The sequence below is a fragment of the Lonchura striata genome, chromosome 6 (assembly GCF_050655825.1).
Source record: "Lonchura striata isolate lonStrDom1 chromosome 6, ASM5065582v1, whole genome shotgun sequence".
Lineage (NCBI taxonomy): Eukaryota > Metazoa > Chordata > Aves > Passeriformes > Estrildidae > Lonchura > Lonchura striata.
Genome location: NC_140708.1, coordinates 17,340,355 through 17,362,244, shown reverse-complemented (window position 1 = coordinate 17,362,244; position 21,890 = coordinate 17,340,355). Strand labels below are relative to the sequence as shown.

At 39.3% G+C, this 21,890-nt stretch overlaps 1 protein-coding gene across 25 annotated transcripts in view; it reads left to right on the top strand.

Annotated features, from left to right (window-relative positions):
• Positions 1-21,890, top strand: part of ZMIZ1 (zinc finger MIZ-type containing 1) — a 335,481-nt gene that overhangs the window by 208,198 nt on the left and 105,393 nt on the right. Inside the window, exon 1 of one of the 25 annotated variants that reach the window (XM_085583394.1) lies at positions 4-21,890. This exon is cut by the window's right edge and continues 12,041 nt beyond it. The exons of the other annotated variants lie outside the window; for them this stretch is intronic. The gene's annotated coding sequence lies outside the window, so the exon portion shown is untranslated. Of the gene's footprint in view, positions 1-3 lie in introns of those variants that run through there. 25 annotated transcript variants of the gene reach the window in all.

The following is a 21,890-nucleotide window of genomic DNA, read 5'->3' as shown; positions in this document are numbered from 1 at the left end:
GCCTTTTTTGATGTATTGTTGATTCTCAGATGATCATATTCTGTAAAAAATGCTACCTGTGACTGTCTTGAATTCTGTAAAAAAACAAAACCAAAAGCAAATTTATTTGGTGGTTATAGTTCTGTTGCTTCTAGCCTTTCAATGGCATGTTGTTCTGAGGATACATGACATTGGAAATACATATTTTCCCCAGCTAGTGCTGTTTGTTGCCCTATTTGATCTCATGGATTAAATGCTGCTTCCAGAAGCACAGATGTTTAGTAATTTCATAGTGGAAATGAACATACTCAGACCCCTCTGTCTTGGTTAACCATTGATTTTCTGTCATGTGTCAACTTCTAAATCTTTTGCATCCGTTCTTCACTCCCTGGTATACCTATTGCAAAACTTAGACTCCTTGACTGCATGTGCCTGTGCAAATTAGTACCATGGTTTCTTGTATATCTAGACCTTAGAATTACAATTCTGAGCCAAGAGTAGGTAGTAATTCTAGTGCTGCAGGAACAAGTAGCCATTTTTCCAGTGTTTTACAGCAATAATCTGTTACAGGTCTCTGATCAAGTAGCAATATTTGATCATGATGTATTGCCATTGCTCCTTTTAGAGATGTAGAAAATGCACTTAAGGGTCTTCCTGCTTCTCACATGTTCGATTTAACTGGAGCATTTAATTCTGGTACTCCTTTTCTTAGCTGATGAATGTCAACATAATGTTCACTGGCTTGGAAAACAGGAAGATAATTGTTCTATTCCAGACTGAGCGTGGATAACTTTTCTGCTTTGTACTAAACTGGTATGCAGTCCCCATTTTGGAACATCAGAAAAGGTTACCTTCTTCCAAAACAGTGGCTTTTAGCCAACTGATTGGGTGTTAATATTTCTTTTCATGTTCCTTTTCAGTATTTATGAGCCCCAAACATGGCTACCTTTTGTCCTAAGTCTTCTAAGTAGTTCCTCATGCAAAAGTGGCTTTCACATCAAAGTATATTCACTGGACTTACTGTTTTGTTGTGGGGTTTGTTTTTTTTTGTTTGTTGTTTTTTGTTTTGTTTTTTTTTTTTGTATGGGAAGGAACCATTAATCTTACTAATGTTGAATAAACTGTCTGATTTTCATCCAGGAAAACTGTGTGGAGGATAAAACGTTCTGTTGACCAAGCACAATGTCTCTTTTTTCTGACTTCCTATCAAGTTTATCCATTAGTTAGCTATCACATCTCTTCTTGGTTGTTTGGGGTTTTTTTCTTTTTAAAAAGCTTATCAAAAAAGGCTTTCCAGCTATGGTAGCATTAAATTTTCTTTAAAAATATAGCTCTTCCCCCTCTCTTACTAATTCTTCCTGACGTGTCTCTCCATTAGTGTGTTACAGGAGGTGAGGTTGAGAATCAGATGTTACAGTCCTTTTGCTTTAGGGCTCACTGAAGGAGTAGGGCTTGAAAACTGCTGGTCAGTCATCATGGTCTAGAAAAGCCCAATATCAGTGTTTGATTTCTACTAGTAGTTACTTCTTTGAGGAATATATGTGAGGTTTCTTTTAAACTTAGCACTCTGTACAGAGTTCACTCTTTCCCTTTTTAATTGATAGAATACTGGAAAAGCTGGTAAATCACACACTCTTCTCCTGATATATTCTAAACCCTTCTCAGACCTTTCCTTTGCTTCCCATTTCTCAGTTGTATGTAGAAGTAATTTATTTCCAATGATCTTAAATATTTTGTTTCACAACTACTTTAGTTTTACTGTGTGTGCAGTTGTTTCACCAGGTCTTCCCAGGGTTTCATCATGCCCATCTACACTGTGCATTTTGTGTTCTTACTCTCTATGTTAAATACTGATATTTTGGGGCATACCATAGCATATTTTGCGAAATGTCACATATAACCCCTACTCTAAGGATGTCACCTTCACATAGGAGCTCTGAGAGCTACATCCTCGAATAGGCAGCTTTGAAAGATTGACAGACTGGGATTACAAATGTGAGGTCATTTCAGAACATACAGACTTCTTTTGAAGGGTTATTTTCCATATTAGAATGCATTAATATTTTCTGATTTCTCATACAGCAGTGGCTCTGCTCCTTCATTCAGTTTTTATAAAACTGTTGAGATTATCCTTTGCTTTTTCTTGTAGAGAGTGTGCTTCATTGAAAGCTGCCCTTTGTGACTTGCCTAAGTTGTTGTCAGGGATGCTTCCAGGTTGTTTTGAGAAACTCCTTCTGTTTCCTTTTGCATCTAATGAAAGACACCTTCAACTCTTCTTCCAGTCACATTCCTACAGAAATCCCCTGATGTAGATATCAAATGGCATTAATTTTAATGAATAAGAATTTGTTTTTCCCTTCCTCCAGGCTTAAGGGGAATTTACAATGGTTTGCATTCATTCCTCCAAGTATGAATTTAATGCTGCCAGTGGGATCACTCTGGAAACATTTTTAATCCATGTTGTTTGGTGTCTGACATTCTTAAATGCTAGGAGAAAAAAAGACTTCCTAATTAAAACATATTTGAGTGGGTGAACATCGGGGAAGATAATTGCACCAAATCCTTTCAAGGGCCATGCACTGTTAGTACCTGCTTACAGCCTGGGACGAGGTTTGCTGACTGACGTCCTGGAGGGTCTGGCAGTGGTGGCTGCAGGCTCTGCAGCTCTGCTGTGGAGCAGGGGACCCCTCCAGCCCAGGGTCCCTCAGGTCTGCTGCTTTGCAGAGATGGCTGACCCGGTGCAGTCAGTAGTCCTGCTCCTGTTCCCCAGCAATTCCCACCAAAGCTTGTTTGAGGACCTCTGTGGCAGAACTTTTTCTGTCTGGCTGCTCCCTGCGCTGTGTCTCTGCGGGGCCCCGGGAGAGTCAGCGTCCCCATGGCAGCGCCTGGCGAGCTCACTTATCCCTGATGGAAGTGGGCTGGAGCCCGAGGCTGGAGGGCAGAGCACCCAGCTGCCAAACTGGCTCAACTGTGGAAAAACCACCCCTCACTTCTTGGAAATGGCCTCACCACGTTTCATTGCAGCTGGTTGAAGCTGTGCTGTGGTGGCTCCCTGCTCAGCTGAAAGGAGGTGCAGCTGGCAGCCCAGAGTCCAGCAGGCATGGGGGAAGCAGGGAGGGACAGGAGGCTGCAGCTGGGCAGGGCAGCTTTTCAGAGGCACAGCCTCAGCTGGGGAAGGACAGGGCACCACACCAAGAGCTGCCAGTTCCTTGGCTTCTCCCGTCCAGGATTGTTTGGTGTTGCTGAGACAGTGTTTGATGTGCTTTTTGCTGTTGTGTTACTTGGTCATTGAGATAGTTAGCAATTAGCTAATACAAATTGTTTTGGAGAATGCCTAGGGGGGAGATTCATGCAGCATGAAAAGTATTAATAAGTTGCCTTGTGTGTTTTTAAATAGAAATGACGATTTAATGATTGTGCCTTTTGTCTCTGCTTTCTGGTGTTTGTACCTGAAATAATAGCTGCTGTCTTTTATTCTTCTAGCCCATGCTTCTGCGACAGGGCAGCTGCCTCAGCAGGAGGTCAAACACAGCATTTCCCACCCTGAAGACAAATGACAAAACCTTTAAAAATATATGTGTCTCTTTTGGTGACAGCTGCTCCCCAGACCTTCCACTGGAAATTCCTTTGCCTTGATGTGACACCTGTAGGGAATGGCCCAGCAGGTTGGCTGCCTGCTCATTTGCTTCCAGACTGCAGTAACCTGAGTTGCTCTTAGTATGTGAGTGCATAGGTGTTTATATATTCCGGCTTTTCTTCCTTAAACCTGAAGCCCTTCTCTCTGAATTGTATTTGCTTGGACTTTTTCTGAGCATATCTGATGCTTTTGTCCTTCCTGTAGAATTTAAGTTATTTGGTAGCCTTATTTTAACTGTTCAAATAAAGTAGAGTTTGCCAATTAAAGTGTTTATTAAAAAAAATAAGGGGACTGGAAGAGAAAGAGGGAGAAGAATTTTCTGTTCTGAATTTTTTTTTAAGATACTTTATCGAGCTACTGAACTTCATTGCTCTTGTAGCTACTTTTCTAGTTTTGCTTCTGTCAGGAGGCCAAGCTGAGGCCAGACAAGGGGACGACAGGATGAGATCATACAGGGAGCTTTGTCAGAAAAGGACAGTGTTCAGTATCTCTGTAAAGAGAGAGAGGAAGGAAGAAGCCTGAGGGCAGAACTGTGCAGAAAAGGTACTTTAGCAGTCACTGAGCAGCTACAGCAAACAAGTGCTGTGATAGCTTGGACGGGCATCCAAGTGTTGGCTGTTTGATAGCAGACAGCAACCTTTTTTTGATATCACTTTGCTTTCAATCCCTTAGGCTGTGCTTGGTGTGCTTCTGATTTCACTTTTCATGAGCAGTATTACTTAATAATCTTGATTCTGTATGAAGTATGCACTAAAACTTCATAGTTTTTGTGTACTCTATATAATGGGATGTTTTTTATTTCTTTAGCTTCAGTCATTGTACTGAAGCTGTGATATAATAGGGCTCTTCTTGTGAATAGAATGCCAGAGCTGTAATTAAATTGGACTCTGGGTTAACAAAGGTATTTGCAGTGAGAGTGCTGGGAAATGGAGGTGTTAAAACCTTACTGGACAAGATACTGAGACCCAAGCTATGTCCTGATCAAGATACATTTTCAAAGCAATAGTAGAGATTGGGCAAAGAGTATTTTGGTGTATTATCAAATCAAACTCACAGAAATTATATAAAATGAGAGAAGAAATGATGCCAAAATGTGAATGAATGAATAAAAAGGTAGAAAATAAGGATAACCTCTAGATCATGGAGGACCATGGGGCTAGATTAACACTTTTACTAAGTTTCCAGTAATAATGCTCACAATATCTGTGGCGACAAGGCAAAGCCAGGTGGCTAAAAGGATTACAAGTATGGAATAGAAATAACTCCAGCCAAGGCTGATGGCATCCCTCCAGCTTGAAGGGACCAAATGATTGACAGGCCTGTGTTAGGAAAGAAACAGCATATAAATTGTCAGTCTCATGCCTCACACCAAAGATTTCTAGCAAGTCAAGTCAAAGTGGTCTTATATGACTGGTGAAGAAATACAGATGCTGTATCTGCACTTAGGAAAGAGGCTGATAAGAGTAAGTAAGCAGCTTTATGAGAGCAGAGTAAAAGCTTGGGTTTGTGAAGTGAAAGTTGAGCAGAGTTATAAAATGTATGTAAGTACTAACAAGTGAACAACTCAGAACAAGAAGAGCTATTACACTACAGTACAGTATTGACACAAAAACATACTGCTGTAAATTGAATAAAACACTGAAATAAGTGGGGAATTCAGAATTATTAGGGCAGTTGCATTTTAAAAATATCTTCAGCTAGAATGATGGTGGAGAGAGATGGAACAGAGTTAAGGAAAATGGAAACATGAAAGAGCCTTTCTAAAGATAAAATTCAGTGTATGAAATTGTGTAATGTGGTTCTTGATGTAGCTGGAAGCTAGTTAAGAACCTTTTATCTGCATTGTCCTAAATTCCTACTACGTTTCTATGCAGATACCTAATCCATTGGTAGTTAGAGTTGGTGTCCTAAAACCATCCACTTGATGATCCTCATTAAAATAAAGGTATTATTTTCTTTTAGCTGTTACCTTCTAAAACAGCTTTTGGTATTGAAAACTGACTACATTTTGGGTGATCTCTAAGTTCACTTCCCTGCTCTTAGCACAGATTCTCACTGTGTGCTCTTGTCTGCCTTGTTCTCAGTTTTGTAGTTCTGTATTTTTGAAGCAAGGATAATAATATGCCTTCCATCTCACTTTTATTTTTCTCATTTAATTAAATTCAGTATCATGCAGTACAGAATCTACCTCTTCCTCTGTAGGTAGTTATGCAGTACAGCAGAGCCATGGTTTCAGCTGGGACACTTTGTTGTTATACAGATAAAATAATTCTGTTCTGGTACATATATTGGCAGGATACACCTTTGTTGCAACTAAGTTTTTCTTTCATAATGATTTATAGTATGGATACTACAAATAAATGAGTAATTAATACTTAATTCCTTAGATTATGAGGTTAGTTTTATTAGAGTGTCTTAATGAAGTTGGCAACTTCCCCTGACCAAAAGGAAGCAGTCAGAAGTGGTGCTCAGTGGCAAGCAGCATTCATTCATGTCTGTACTCTCTGACAGCCACGTCTATGCTGGCTGCAGAAAAGGCACACTGGACTTTCCCCGTTTGTCCCACCCATGAGTTCACTCAGAACAAAGCTCTGTAAGACCTGCAGATTTGGCAATTATATCCTCTATCTTGGGCCTCTGTCAGGTTGGCTTGACATATGGCAGACATGTCAGTAGTCAGTTCTCAAACATCTTGAGGTTAAGAAGAGCCCGCAGAATGAGACACTTTTCTCCCTGGGCCTTATTTGTTTGGGTTGTTCTTGTTCCCTTCTTCTGAAAGGTCTGCTCCTTGTGCATTTGTTCTGCCTTCTGCTCATGGGTAACAGGATCATACTTGTGTCAGATTTTCATTATCCTCCTAGTAGCTAGGCAACTCCTCTTCATTTTTACTGGGAGCTTGAGGACCTCATAACATACCAATGTAGATAGGTATTGTTTTGGTGAAAATTCAGATATTTTTTGGCATTCACTGTTCTGCTGTACGTTTGAACACCTATGTTTATACAGGAGGTTGCATGGCTGAGCTGCTGCTTCTTTATTCTGACTAGCCAAAATACCAGCTGGTGTATCTGGCCTGTTCTTTTTGACATTTCACTGGTCCTTGTTACCATGGTACCAATTCTGACTTTGAGAGATGTCACAGTAAAACTGTTGCCAGGTTGGAACATTTTTGCTCTAATGCCTTTACTATAGCACTTAAAGAAATTGTGGACACTCAACTACTGCAACAAGCTTGCTCTGCTGTTTTCTTAATCTGTGCCTTGGATTTTCTTGAGGATGGTACTTACCTGAATGCTCTCTTTGCAGCAGATTTGATGTGTAGTGCATTAACTTATCATGCAATTCCCGGGAAGAATCTTTTCCTAAAGTGTGCAACATACTTCCACTTGGACTGGAACTGGCATTCCCCAGAGAAGACTTCTGTTGATCTCTATCAGTGTTTTCTGTCTTCTGCTTCAGGGATTCCATATGTGCTGAGAACAGCAGAAGATTTGGTGGTAGAGACAGCTTAAATCCTGGTCTGGGTGTGAATTTTCATTTTTCATTTTATGTTGTTTTGAGTAACTTCCCTCTGAAGATGAAGTCAGTCACAAATGGCAAGTAAAAAGGGAGGCAGCTGTGAAAGCCTGCATATATTCATGGGAGAGAAGAAAGCAAACTCTTAGAATGGCATTTGCCCTTTATAAGTTACCTTTTCTCAGCTTACAGCAAGCAGTCCCGAGCTTGTTCCCTTTGGAGCTGCAGCACATCCAAATGTCCCTCACTGCCGCTGCTCTCTTACCAGCCTGTGAGTCTTGGAGGCAATCAGAGAAGTTCATGAGGAATCCAGCTACAAGAACAGCAGCACAGCAACTTCCATGGGGACTGGGAGTTTCTGTGTTGCTGGAGGGCTGAACCACGAAAGCATGAACTGTGGGAGCAGATCAGATCATCAAGCTCCAAGAAAAGCAAGTTCACTTCCTAAATACAATTCAGATTCCACAGCTCACATTTTCAGATCCATCCCTAAATCCTCCAGGCTTGTCTGCAGCATGGAGTCAGTCTGTTAAAAAAAAGCTCTTCCTCTGAATACTCTAGACATGGTACTCTGAGAAACACAATGATTAGTAGATAAGATGTTATATGTAGTATTTCTCATTAAAAAGAGAGATTTCCATAATGAGAAATTTTGAAAAAATATTTTTATTTCATCTTTTCTAATGTTCCTATTTAAGCACACCTCTTAAAGTGTGCTAATAGCACAGTATTTGCAAAAGTTCTATGTGATACAATACATTCATTTAAATACCTGTGAAGAATCAACAAAAAAATCATAAGGATTCATCATCATGGATAGTTATAATTTCTATCAGCTTTGTGCAACTTTGAGAGGATTCAAGGAGAAAGACCACAGAAGAGAGAAAAATTGATTTGAAGAGAACTCTTAAGTAATATGATCCAAAAAAATGTGTGTTGTTCCTTATAAGATGTGCTGTTTTTCTGAGAAGCTCAGTAGAAGTCAATATGTTCATGTTTGATGAGGCTTTTGGATTGTCTCCTTTTTATGGATTGTTTTTGCCTTTACCTACTTTTACTTCCAGTAAAACATGTAAAGAAAACCATCAGATTTGCTTTAATCTGCAGGTTTTCTGGATGCCAAGGTAAATAAGTCCCTTTTTATTTTTTTGTGTTCTGATGAAAATGCAACAATACATGTCATTGCAAGACACTTCCGTGAATATCCCAATAAATCACACTTTATTCCTGACACTTTCATGTAAGGTGAATTGTGCTTTGTAGCAGATACCAGTAACACCTGACTTAAGGAATCAGTGGAAGAAATAAGATTTTCCTCATGAAGTTTAGTAGCTTAACAATAATAAACTCCAAAAGATATGACTCTAACTAGAAAACTAAGTTGGTTTGAATCTCATTTCTATGACCTAAACCAGTCTTTTAGGAAGGTCTAGATGTCAAGCCCATCACATGATGGTGAGCTTGTGTCTACTAAAAGACTTCCTGTAGCTGCAGTTGTTTTTGGGGCTGAAGCCCATATATAAGATTTCCTAATCTGATGGAAGGATAAAATAATCAAGCATTGTGATGCCTGGATATTGTGGAGTCCCAGGGAAATCTCTTTGACTCTTACCTGTCTGTCTAGTAGGTATCTCAGTTGTATTTCTGCTGCTGTATGTATTTCTTATGTGCACTGTTACAAAAATGAGTGTTTCTCCATGTTTTGTATGAGCTGAATATCTACTCAACTTCTGAGATTCACTCTCAGCAAAACTTAAAGCAGTAGCATTTCATGCAGAATGTTGGCTCCTATGAAATACGTGATCAAACTAATGATTTATTCAACCTCTTTCAATTCATTCTTTATTTCTTTGAGAAATGTCTGCACTTAAGATGTGCTGGGGCTACTAATTTCAGTGGATAGAAAAAGTTACAGATTTTTAAATCCTGCCTGTCTGTGCTGTTGTTTCCCAAAGCCCTGCTTAGGGCTCTGTAGATTCAAACCTGAAGACACAGACATCGATCCTTAGTTTCAGGTTCACAGAATGGTTTAAAATGTGCATCTTCTAAAGCAAGTTCTCAAGGGAAACATAAATTTAAACATTTTTAAAGGCAAGTATGACTGACTTGACTCTGAACTCAATAATAGAAGACTGAACAGGAGCTGTTCCTGAGGAAATAAATCGAACAGTGAACATCTGTGTACAAAGCAAGGTATTTGTTTCATGTGTGATAGTTTCCCTTATGACTGCCTGGTCAGACCCAAAAGACATTAATCTTACTCACTCTGGAACGTACTGTCTTTCCATCACAGAAAATACGAAATGAAATTATTTAGTGTATTTACTACAGAAGCAATTTCAATTAAGGCAAAGAACCAGAGAGACCTCTAAGTTTCCAGTGTGAAAAATGAAGCATTGCTGGTCTAGAATAAGATTGTGAGAGGTTAATTGCCAGAAATTTATAACAGTTGCTGTCTCCCAGTAGGAATGTTGTAGAGGACCTAGTGGTCCTTGAAAAGCTACATACCATTGCAGGCAGTAAAGGGATTTTGCTTTGGAGCTTTTCTAGTATTACAACCAAATGTGTTTGAAATAATAAGCAGTAGCTACAGTGACTGTCTTGACCAAAGCAAAAGTAGGGAGGTGCTGCAATTGTGTCAATGTTGTGCTGTCTTGAGAGCAAAAGCAAAGACTTGGATAGGTCTTTGTTAGAGTCAAAATTGTGCAAGCTTCTTTTCTCTGTTCTGTTACAAAATCTAGCATGTCTTACAGGACAGCGAACTGATTTTAAATTCTGATTTAAAATTTTATGCAGTTTAGCTAATTAGGCATTCAGTACCTAAGATGAGCTGGAGAAGAGCTAGACTGACATTTTGATCTAGCAACTGTCAAAATTGATGAAAAAAAAATGTTCCGAAAGAGAGAGATGCTTTTTATTTATTTCAGCGTGTGGAAAAATTAATAGGTAAAGACAGTCTTTGATTGGAGGGAATTCGGTGTTCATTTGTTCCTTTGTAGCCAAGCATCGCTCCCAGCGTGCAGTGATGAAGGCAGAAGCTCCTGGGCCAGGGCGGTGGCAGCACAGTGTGGCAGCTGTCACTCAGGGAGCTCCTGCCTGAGCCGTGGGGTCACATCCAGAGCATTGTGTGGAGCTGTGTGCTTGGGCTGGGGTCTTGAGCACACAGAGTGTGGTGATTGGGATGGGGCTGGCCCAGCCTCATCCCCATGGCACAGCTGTGAGCAGCAGGTGAGCAGCAGTGACAGCAATGAGCCAGGGAGTGCCCAGGGCACTGACCAGCACCAAAGGGAGCAGAGACTCACAGGGGCACTGCGTGAGCAATCAGGGGTATGAAAGGCTGGGCTGGAAGACAAGAGGAGCAGACATTTGCAGCTTTCTGAAGTGGAGTAATGTTATTCTGTATGGGCAGGAATGCCTGAAGCTTTCTGACGGGGTATGGTGGTACTGCGTATGGGTTGAAACCTTCTGAAATTGTATGGTGGCCATCTCGACTGCAACATGGGCTATGGTATATGCTGTGACAGGGTCTGGGCGCTGATCTGCCTTCTAGAGAATCTTGATAGAAGTGTGGAAGGAAGTGGTGTGTTCCTGTTCTGTGTAAGCAGGATCAGACCTGTGCAGAATCATTCACTGCCTGTAAAGGGACAGAAAGCTGGGATGAGAAGCAAGAGTAATGTCTGAGGGCAAAGTTCTCAAGGCAGTGACACAAAGCTGGTGGATCATCATACCTCTGCTGGAGGCTCAGTGGGATCTTTTGGTGATTAATTACCAGTTATACTGTGAGATATCTCTGACACATACCAAAATTCAAAGTTTGTGACTTTACTGCTAATTTGAGAACCCAAGCCATGTGTCAAGGCAAAGAAGTCAGCTGAGCAGAGTTGAGGAGCCAGTCTTCCTGTGGAATCCTTGCTGGGAGCTATGCTTCAAACAGACCTCAATTCTTTTGAAGGACAGCAGAGTGGTTTTCATTGTCCCCTTGGAACAGCTATGTGTGCAGAGGCATTTCAGCAATTTTTCTTTTCCTTTGATTGCAATATGTGTTGTAGCAAACACTGAAGGTAATGTTAGAAAAGCAGAGGGGAAATCCTAACTTCCATGTCTGGCTTGGCACAGTCCCTTTGGTTCAGTCAGCACTACAGACTGCCAGGCTTCTGTAGCTGAAAGTATCTTCTGTGTTCCTCATATTTTTGTGTTCTGGTAGAATTCACGTCTTCGTACATCAGTGACAAATGTATGCTTTCACTCGGATTGAGTAGAAGAGCCAGAATTTCCATCCCTGGGATGGGTTATATTTTCAAATCTAGGGAGGAGGGGAAATGTATTTGCCCCATATTTAATAAAATCTTAAATTTAGTCAATCATATAATCCTAAACTGTATAGAAGGATGGTGACCTCTAAGGATTGTCTTCAAAAAGCCAACACTGATACATGGCTGACAAGCCTCAGTGTGATACAAATTACTCTGGAGTGGAGTTTTGTAGAGAAGACAACAAAACTAAACTAAGGATGTGGAAGGACTATGAGCATATATATATATATATATATATATATATATATATATATATATATAGTGAACTAGAGATATTTGGACTGTGGTTTGAAAACATACTGGAAACTTGGAATAGTCAGACATGAATTAGATACATTGCCCCATGAAAGGAAACTTTATTCTGCAGGTGCCATTTAGTCTACAAAGGTGAAAAAAAAGTCTATACTGTGCCATTGTTCTATTGCTGTGTTTATTTGCAATACACCTATTGCACCATATTTTTATCTTGGCTTTCATCTCTCTGTCCAAAACTCTACTTATCATGAGATCAGTAAAGCTAAAAAGGTTGCAGAGAGATTGAAAAAATAAAACTATGCTTGAGAAAGCTTATGTGTACAGAAATAGCTGTCTTACATAGCAATTTTTGAGTCACTTTTTAAGGTCCCATGCCTAGAAAATTATTTGTTAGTGATAAACTCTTAAGCCTCTTCCCTGGAGAAGAAGCCTTGATTGCTGTGTACAGGATGGTGAGACACTGTAGATTCAGTGTTTTCCATGTGCCCAGACCAAACAGCATCTGTCCCACACTATAAAACAGTGCCCATTCTTTTGGCAGCTGTTTGTATGTTTTTAAAGCAGTAGTGATGACAGAGCTGAAATAGTTTTATTCCTTTTACTGATGCAGCATAAATAAACAGAGCAAAGAAGGGTGAGGTCACACGTGGGAGCAGAGGAAATGGACAGTAAATGCCTGTTCAGCCTGTAAAGTTGGAAAATTCTAGACAAATGAGTTACTGTGGTGGAGCCTGGACCTTAGGATAAAAATATGACTTTTAGAATGAAAAAAATCTATTTGTGTCCAGGGAAACACCATAATGGGCTAATTCAAAATCCAAAGTAATGGGGATGGGATAATGAAATTTTGTGATATCCGCAGGTTCTCCTTATGGCATGTGCAAGTTAACAAGCAAATAATATCCCCAAACCAAAAATTACTAGCTATATGGGGGTTTTCTGCATCTCTTTCAATCCCAATGTATTAACAAACTAAATAGCTTTGAAGAAATTGACAGTGGGTTTTAAAAGAACTGACAGTTGTCACTTAGAACATACTGCTTAGTAATCTAACTGGGACATTTTTAGTCTATGCTCGTGTCTCCACATATACTCATGAAGTAGATACATAATTGATTTCTTTATATTGTCAGCTTTCTCTTCAGTTTTAATTTGAGGCTGGACCTTTTTAAAGTTTTTTTGGTGCTCTTTTGACAGCAGAAGTTTAGGGATCTGACAACAGATTTTGTGTAAATGAAGGGTGAGCCATCTTGCTAGGTGCAGATGCACACCTTTGTGGGTGAGGTTTCTGAAAGACCATGAAATCAGTGGGATTTCAGATAGATGTTTTTCAAAGACCCGTTGGTATTTTAGCTGTGTAATGAGCAGTACAGTTAATGCGAACCAATGCATAACAAATTCTTTGCCCTTGCAGTTGGGTGCAGCTCAGGCACCTGGCAGTGGTTCTGTGGGTGGTGCAGCCCAGCCATCCCAGCCTGGTTGTGGTACAGAGCATCAGGGAGCCCTGCAGGGAGCTCTGTGGATCAGGACTGGGATGGATGGCAGTGCCTTCAGCACAGATGCTCTGCAGGGTTCCTTGTTTGAGTAACTCTTCCTGCAGTGTTTTTCATATTGAATCCAGTTCTTGGTTTTCCTTCTGTTTTCCTCTTCCCCCTGCACTGCTGTTTCCTTCTAAATCCACCTTTAATTGTAGAATGCCTGCAGTTAATAATGGCTGTCATGTATTCCAGGTTTTAAAAGGCCATAAACACAGAAGAATGGGCTAAAATAGCTGAGTTAAAAGGCTTGTTAAAGATGCTATCTGTGTGCTGAATCCAATTCATGGGCATGTTAAAAGACATCAGATTTTCCTCTAGAGGTGTTTAGCAGAAATGCCTGACAGGAGCTGAATCTTTGATCTTGCTGTTTTTCTCTAGTGTGCTGTGAAGGTCCCTCATTGTCTTCTTACCTCAGGGACTTGAACCATTGTTTCTGATGACTGGATCCATGATGTTCCTGTTCTTTTCATTCTCCATGCAGTTTTGTTATTGGGGTTTTTTTGTTTGCTTTGGTTTGGTTTTGTTTATTTGTTTTATTTTTTGAAATTAATTTAATTATTTACTGTTTTGTGACTGTTTTTACATTACCCTAAAATATCCCAGATTTTGAGACCTGAACAAATGAACAAATAAGACATTCACAGCAGGCTCTTCCGCACTGCAAGAACTAACAACATTGCTAAAGGATTCCTTTATAAGTTTAATTTCTCTGTGAAATAGCTGCTTACTTGTGTATTTTCATTTGTAGCGTGTGGAACACTGCTTTTAACTCTTTATGGAAATGGAAGAAAAATTTTGTCTTGTAAAAAATCAATCTGACTAACAAAGAGAGAGACTGGACCGCTACATGTCCTTCAGCCTTGAAACTATCATTATTATTATTAGGTCTGTGTTTATTTTTTGAGACATGCTTAGCTTCTTTTTGCATGTCATGGGTGAAGATGAGTTGTTCAAGTGCATTCCTGAACCAGAACCTTAGCACTAATCCTTCAGTCACTGCAAAGAATAAATGAGGGGCAAAGACAAAGGGCCAAATTAAAATCAGCTAAATTCTATTCAGATGGGCTCTGCTTCAGCAAGCACATATCTAATTATAAGCACAGAAGTAGGCTCACTGACGTCAAAGTTAATTAAACTGCTTAAATTTAGGCACATGCTTAAATTCTTTGCTGAATCAGTATTTTTGAGCCAATGAATAATAGGACAGCATTGCTGGTCCAAAGCGTGATTTTTGTGGGTGGGAAGGAGTTTAAACTCCCCTTTGCTTCCATCAGTCCTTCTGAGGTCTGCCTGCTGGCATTTTATTTGAGTCCCAGTAGTGAAGGAATGTGTCAACATGCTAAAGTTTCTTATAATGTTTGCCAACAATACCCAAACCCAACAGCTGGATCTCTTTTAAGGCATCTTTCCTCCATGAAGTGTGTTCTGCAGTATGGCAGGACTATGCCCAGCACAGTAACCTTTCCAGCTTTGTGTTCTGATGCCACTCCTATGACATAAATCCCTTTGTCCAGTGTCTGAAAGGCAAATTACTAACTCATTTTCATAAAAAAAATAAAATGAAGAAAACATGTAGATAGAAGTGTTAAATGAAGAGTTCCTGATATACAGGAGCACTTTTGATTTCACCAATTATTTTCATTTATGATGTTATAAATTTATGACTAAATATTTGTGACATCATAATATTAATAAAAATATTACAAACCATCATGAATAAATATATAAATGATCATAAATATTATTTATGACATATATATTATTTGTCAACCTTGGCTCTTTAAGGGCATAATAAGAATTTCCCCTGTAGGAATATGAAGGACAACATGATACTTTTTGCACAGAAACACACATGAGAATTTGAGTCGCATTGTGTATAAGAGCTGGGGCTGGTTATGAGCTTTTCACTATGGTCCCCACCTAAGTAACACAGTAGAGTTGCCCTGATGTAGTAGCAAGGGATTAATCAAGGAAGTGCCCTGCAAAAGATCAGGTTTCTTCTATTTGGTAAAGCTCACACCATGGAGACTTAGGGTCTGCAAAAGAAGTTAATTGAGTCATCAACAAGAATAAGTTCTAAAGAGAAAATCAGCTAGGAGAGCCAAATATATCTAGACTTGTGTCTTAAATAGTATTCAAGATTTTGTTAATGTGTACGTTGCCTGCTAATCCCTTTTACCTGGTGCATAAGTCTAAAGCTTAAATTCGATCTTCATTTAGATACCAGAAAATTACATGTATTCATTTACGTATTCATATCTTTGTGGTTTAAAAAGAATAATTAAAAATCACTTTCCTTCCTAGTGACACCTGCATCAATTTGGCCTGTAGTGACTGAAAGCTATTGCATTTGGAAAAGTGTAACATTAACTCTGCAGGCAGCTCTGGTGGAGAATGAGTGACTTTGTGGTCAACATTTGTCTGTATGGTGTAGTTCATGTCATGCCAATTGGCAGCTGTGCTCGCAGTCTAGAGCAGTGAGCCCACAGGTGTCTCGAGTCAAGTCAGAGCTTCAGTTTTACTTGCTTCCCCTTGCTAGGTGAGGTGAAGTCAGGAGAGAAGGAGCAGCTGTGGATGAGAGAACTGGGCTACTGTCAGTGACACAACATCAGCTTTCCTCTGTTGGGTCTCCCACACAATCCTTTTCTCTGGCCCAGCAGCTCATCATCGTGCCACTGGCCAAGAGTACAAACTCTAAAGAGCTGGAGCAGCTGCTGATGATGTGTGAGTGGAGTTAGAGGAAGGAAGCTGCTTTCTCACTAATGTAGTATAAATTGTCTTTCTGCTGGACATACTCTCTGCCAGCAAAGTAGAAGGAAAGCCCAAGCCTCTATGCTGGTCTATCTTTTTGTGTACATTATTCTGTTATTGCATCCAATGTCTCTCTAAGATGATGATTTAATTAATTTAAACCAGCATATTTCTTCACAGATTTTCTTAGGTTTTTTCTCCATATCTCCATATTTTGCATACAAGCATGATGTAAGTGTCAAACAATGTCTGTTCATAACAATGATCAAAGTGGGGACAGGGTCATTTTATACATAGAAGTTGTATAAATGCATAACATGTTACAGTAGAACATGTAATAAAATCACCTAAGTGGGCAGATTTAATTATGATTGGATCATGTTACTGAAGGTCTTGAGTCACAGCTGGGTCTTCAATAAAGACTTGTTTTCTCTCTTCTTCACAGCCTTCTATCTGGATTCCCATTCCAGTTTTCCCCAGGTGCTTCAGAGGGATGTAGCAGGAGGCTGTTACAGCCAGCCCTGTGGTCTCTTGAAACATGAGGGCTTTGAAATCTTTGTTTAGAAGTGTCTCAAATATCAGTATTTGAGATTGCTTTTAAACAATCAGTTGAAGAGAGAAAGCACTCATATGCCAGCCACAGGGAAGAGTTCTTTGAGGAGCATTTGCCATGCTTCATTCTTTTCCTTCTGTCTTTCTGTTTCTGGGTGGCAGTTAGGGGACAGTTCAATTTTGTCTTTCATACTTGCATTGCAGAGAGCAGGAAGCATCCTATGGACTCTGAGAAAGACTCCTATCATAAGGGGAAACTACTGTCCAAAGTGCACGTGTGTGCAGGGTGTGAGCAGTTTGAAGTCTCACCACGATGGGTAAATTACTTTCAGATTCAAAAGGGAAATCACACATTCTTATTGGAGAAGCTGGAGTGGAGCATCTCGAGAAAGCATTGCTGTCTGACCTTTAAAGCTGTTGCCTCCAGGGCAGAGTGAAGCAGGATATGTGCCTCACTATTGACTGTGACATTTCTGTCCTAAAAATAGAACACTACAATCTCTTTCTGGTTCAGACCGGCACCCTCTGTGGGTATATGATATTCACACAGGTCTCGATTTTTACAGGGTTTTAGTAGCTGGATTTCCAGATGGAATAAATGCTAAAGGCCTCTAACTGGGACAACAAGGTTGAAAAAGAAGGAGCATACCTCACTGTGTTTTTGTTTGCTGTAGTATAGAAAATGTTTCCTGTGGAAACCTACAGCTTAGTCTGAGTCTGCTGAGATCAGAGATGACTAATCCACCTAGAGAATCCTTCAGCAATGGGAAGTGGCTGCACAAATCTATGTAAACCAGGGGATTCTTTCTATCTCCCTGATTTACATACTTAAGAGTTATTATAGTTTTAACTACAAGCATAAGGGTGTATTCTGAACCATAATAAATGGGGTTTTTTTATACTCAAGGTAAAGTGTTGATTCTATTTTTATTTTTGAGCATGTTTTGTCTATATGCAGAAATCAAGCATTTTGTGAATCTATTCAGTTTCTTGCTAGTTTTGATGACTATAAAAGGTAGCAAATGTGAATTTACACTGGACTGATAGAAAACTGGTAAGGAAAATAAAAAATTGCATAATGCATTTATGTATTCTCTGGCCAACACTGTCAGTCATCCAAGGCCATGCAGAACAAATGCACAAATCCTGTTTAGGTGAATTCATGTTGGCTTTCATGTTAGTTGAGTTTCTCATTTCATATCAGTGGTAACATATGGGAGTTACTGATCATGAGAATACTAAGAGAAACCTTTTCAGCGGGACATTGAGCTTGGGCAAGCTGGCATGTTTAGGTAGAGTTCAAGTTCCCTCTTACTAAATCTGTTCAGCCACCTACATCTTAATCAAATCACAGATGAAATAATTTTAGGTCTCAAGAAGTCTTTTTGATGTTTTCAAGAAGACCACATTCGCTTTGAATGTTGGGGAGGACCCCTTCAGTGCCCTGAGAAGGAACTGACACACCATTTCAACTGCAGCACAAAGAGCTGTATCAGATCCCCTTCAAATGACTAAGACACACAGTGGAAGCATTACACTTTACAGTTCTTTGGGGAAGATGCAATTGGTATAGGGGAATAGTCATTTGTATAGTTTGGGCAGGAAAACACAAGTGCTCTGTTAATCCACCAGTCACCTGCACAGAGGAGACTTTCAGGTGAAGATCTGTGGGACCAGACTTCTGTGGTTGCTTGTCATCTTGGAGAACTGACTGCTCTTCTTTCAGGGATGGGGAGAGGGGACAAGAAATCGCTGTGTTGCAAAGAAGATAGGCTCATCCCTTCTAACCCACCTACTGCTTCTACCCTACACAACTTCCAGTGTTACAAGGAGGTCATTGTAGGTCTGTAACTACTGAGCAGGAAACACATTCTTCACATTAATAAGCAGTTTCCCACAACAAATAGCAATGAGAACTTTTGGCTTCTTCATTGGAAAGAATAATACTAATTGTTTTGGCAAAATAAAGTGGCTAATAAGAGCTCCTTCCCCACATCCCCCTTTTTTCAGGTCAGTGTGGCACATTCCAATTTGTGTTTGCTTCGAAGCATGGGAGGAATCCCACATGGAGGGGGAGGGTGGTTTCTTCATGCTCGAGCATGCAACCCAGTAAAACTTTTATTTTCTTCATGTACCCCAGTTTCAGGGTAGTTGGGAGGATTCTGGATTTCCCCCCACATGCTGAAGGAATGCAGCATTCTTTGTTTTTCCATCACAAATGAACTGAAACTCGTAATCTCTGTACTGAGCAGAAGTGATTAAAATAGTGTGGAACAGATGGTTTAAAAGCTGCCAAAGACTGAATCTTTTGCTATTTTGTTTCTTGAAACAACTACATTAATTCCTGAGTCAGCTTTGAGGGTACCATCATAACTCATCTGAGACAAGAGGGCATGCTTGTTTCTCTATCTTTGACTGCCAATTAATAGCAACTAATTATTTTTTTTAATAAAGCAATACATACTAAAAGCTGAGCTAACATATTTTCATGAGGGACAAAAAGGGAAGTTTTTCATGGAGCTTTTAACAATATTTTTTCCTTGGAAATATTGCTGCTTGTGTTAGGGCTCATTCTGTGGAGAGAAAAACCATGTTCCAGTTCTACTGGAGTGAAGACACTGCAGTACTTTCAAATGGTATTTGGTTTTGGTACTTAGGGTTGTGTGAGTTTGGTGATTTGAATACACTGATTTGTACACAAAAATTTCCACACAATCTTGTGATGCAGAAAGCCCTCATAAAGCTGTCAGTGTCAGGTGTGCATTCCCTGCTGTTCCAAGTGAACAGATAGCTTCCACTGAAGGCTTAAGACCAGGGGAATTGCAAACAGCAGAGTTGTATCCCCCCCAGTGCAAGTTGTGAAACAGCATCTTGCTCTTTTGAGCTGCTTTTTTTTTTTTTTTTTCTCATAAAGCCATATTCTGTAGCTTAATTCAAAGAAAGATTTTTTTTTTTTTTTTTTTTTTTACTGTCAAGCCAAAGCATGTCAGCTATGAGTGAATGTGTGATGGCACAACACACCATACTGGCCTCTTCCAAGTCTTCCACTTCTGCCATGGAGCTACTCCAGCAGAAAATCTCCAGTTTTATGGGCTGAAAATTATGACAAGGTCTTTCAATGTTCCTGGACACCATTGGTTTACTAATGCTACTTAGAGTGATTTTTATGTAGCAGTTCTCTGCTCTCAGGTCTGAATCTGTTTGAAGAAGATTTTTAGAGACTGATTTTTGTCAATTTAGATAAAACTTACTGGTCATATAATTTTTGTGAAACCTTGTGACATTTTTCTTGTTTTATAAACTCCGCATGAACTGAACTATTACCATTTTGTTGAATTGATCCTAATTAAATTTAATGTTTTCAATCTGTAATCTTCCTAGCAAAGTAACATTTATTTTTACATATTTGATAGTGACAAATCCCAGCCTGTATACAGTACAACAGTAAGTGACTTCTAGAAAGAGGGGATAGGAAAACTAGGCTGAATTTTTATTTTTATTTAAACATGGTTTTAATTTTGTTAAGGTTTGAAGTTTTAAATTAGAATTTCAGAGATGTAGTAACCATCTGATTTCTGTAGATGATGCTGTGTTTAAGCAAAGCAGTTTTGAAAAATGAAGTCTTGCTAAATGTTTGCTGAAACTAAATTTCGTGGTCACCTCCACTCACAGTGATGGGAACCAATCTGTTTGTCCACCTCACTTTTTCCCATTGTAACATCTCCCTAAAAGAACCTTAGGTGGATGTTCTTTTCTATCTGGGCTCTTCTGTGAAGTAAAGAACCTAACCTGACTTCTGGAAGATGTAGCTAGAAATCAGGAGGCAGCTCAGGTCTGGGGGCCATCACCAGCAATGCCATTGCACATTTGACACTTGGGTTCTGGGGAGTTTGTCCCCAGCTCTTCTTGGTGGAACTTTTGCTGATCTATATGCTGCAGGTGCAGTTGATAAATCTGGGTTGTTGCAGTACACCTGAGGCCCACTAGAACTGAGTAATGTTTTACATTTGAAATATTTACTCTATTTTGCTTAAGTTTCTCTAAGGTTTAAAGGCTTGGTATTAAATTGGTAGGGTTTTTCCTGGTTTTTTTTTTCCTTCAAGGAATGCAGTATCTCTTATTGGTCAAACCTTGCTTAATGGATTTTATATCTCCTCAGTTACCAATTATTTTCTAAGGCACTAGAAAGTAGGTGAGAGGAGAGGAAGGATTTTGAAGGATTTCTATTGAAACTTCTGGTCTTGTTTATTTTTTTAATTCTCCTAAATAGTTGACTAGGAAGTGACGTAATTGCATAGACTTTTAATTTCCTCAAGGTTCTGTGTGGTCTTCATCCACCTTCTCAAATGTTGTCTCCAGATGTTTAAAATCACTTCCTCCCAATTAGACATCTGCTCCAAAGTGACAAAGTGTAAGACCACATATGTCTGAAAGCCCAGTGTACTCAGCAACAGTTTTTGTTAGTAGATATGATGGAAATATTTTCCCTTGCCTGAGTTTTTAATGCACAGACAGTGAGAAATTGCTGTTTATTGAACTGCATGAGGTGGACTGGGTGCTAGCTTGAAGTACACATTAAAAAATGTCCTGCTTCCGTATAAGTATTTTGGTTGTATCTTGTTCAAGATTGTCACTTGCTCTACCACCTAAGGGTTATTTGCTGTCCACTTAGGGTCTTTTTAGATCAAAAGTAGTGATGTGAGCTGATACGGTGACTTCACTATTTAATTAGAGGGAATATTTAAAAACTGTCTATTTTCATATTATAAAAACTCCTATTTTATTTTATTTTTTAAATTAATATCTTATCTTATTTTTAAAATTTGGTGCAGTATGTCTGTTGTACCAAATGAGGATTAATGTAGCCAGTGCCATTCTTTGATCAATGCCTAGTAGTCTTTTCTTGGAGTGGCCTCAGGGTAGATGTATTCAAGAGAAAAGAGATTGTGAATAAATGGTAATAAAAGTACTGTAACTGGAAGAGGAATGGAGAAAATAATATTTTTTTTTTTAAATTTGGTTTTCAGAGGTAGAATATTGCATATTGATGGCATTAGGTAAAGGTAACAGAAGATTAAAAGAAATTAATTTCTGAAAATGTCAGAAAAAAACAATGGGTTTGTGCTGTGGGGAAGAAACCATAAAAAGGAAGCAGTGGCAAAAAAAAAAAAAAAAACAAACAAAAAAACTTTGCTGATAGAAATTCACCAATTTATGGCTAAATTAACACTTATATGGAAAATTAATTTTAAATACATGCAAGAGTTTATGTGCATGTTTTTGAGATACTATGCTGTTAGAAAGTATCATTCTATAGGTTATTACTCCTTTTGTTACATGTTAGTCTAC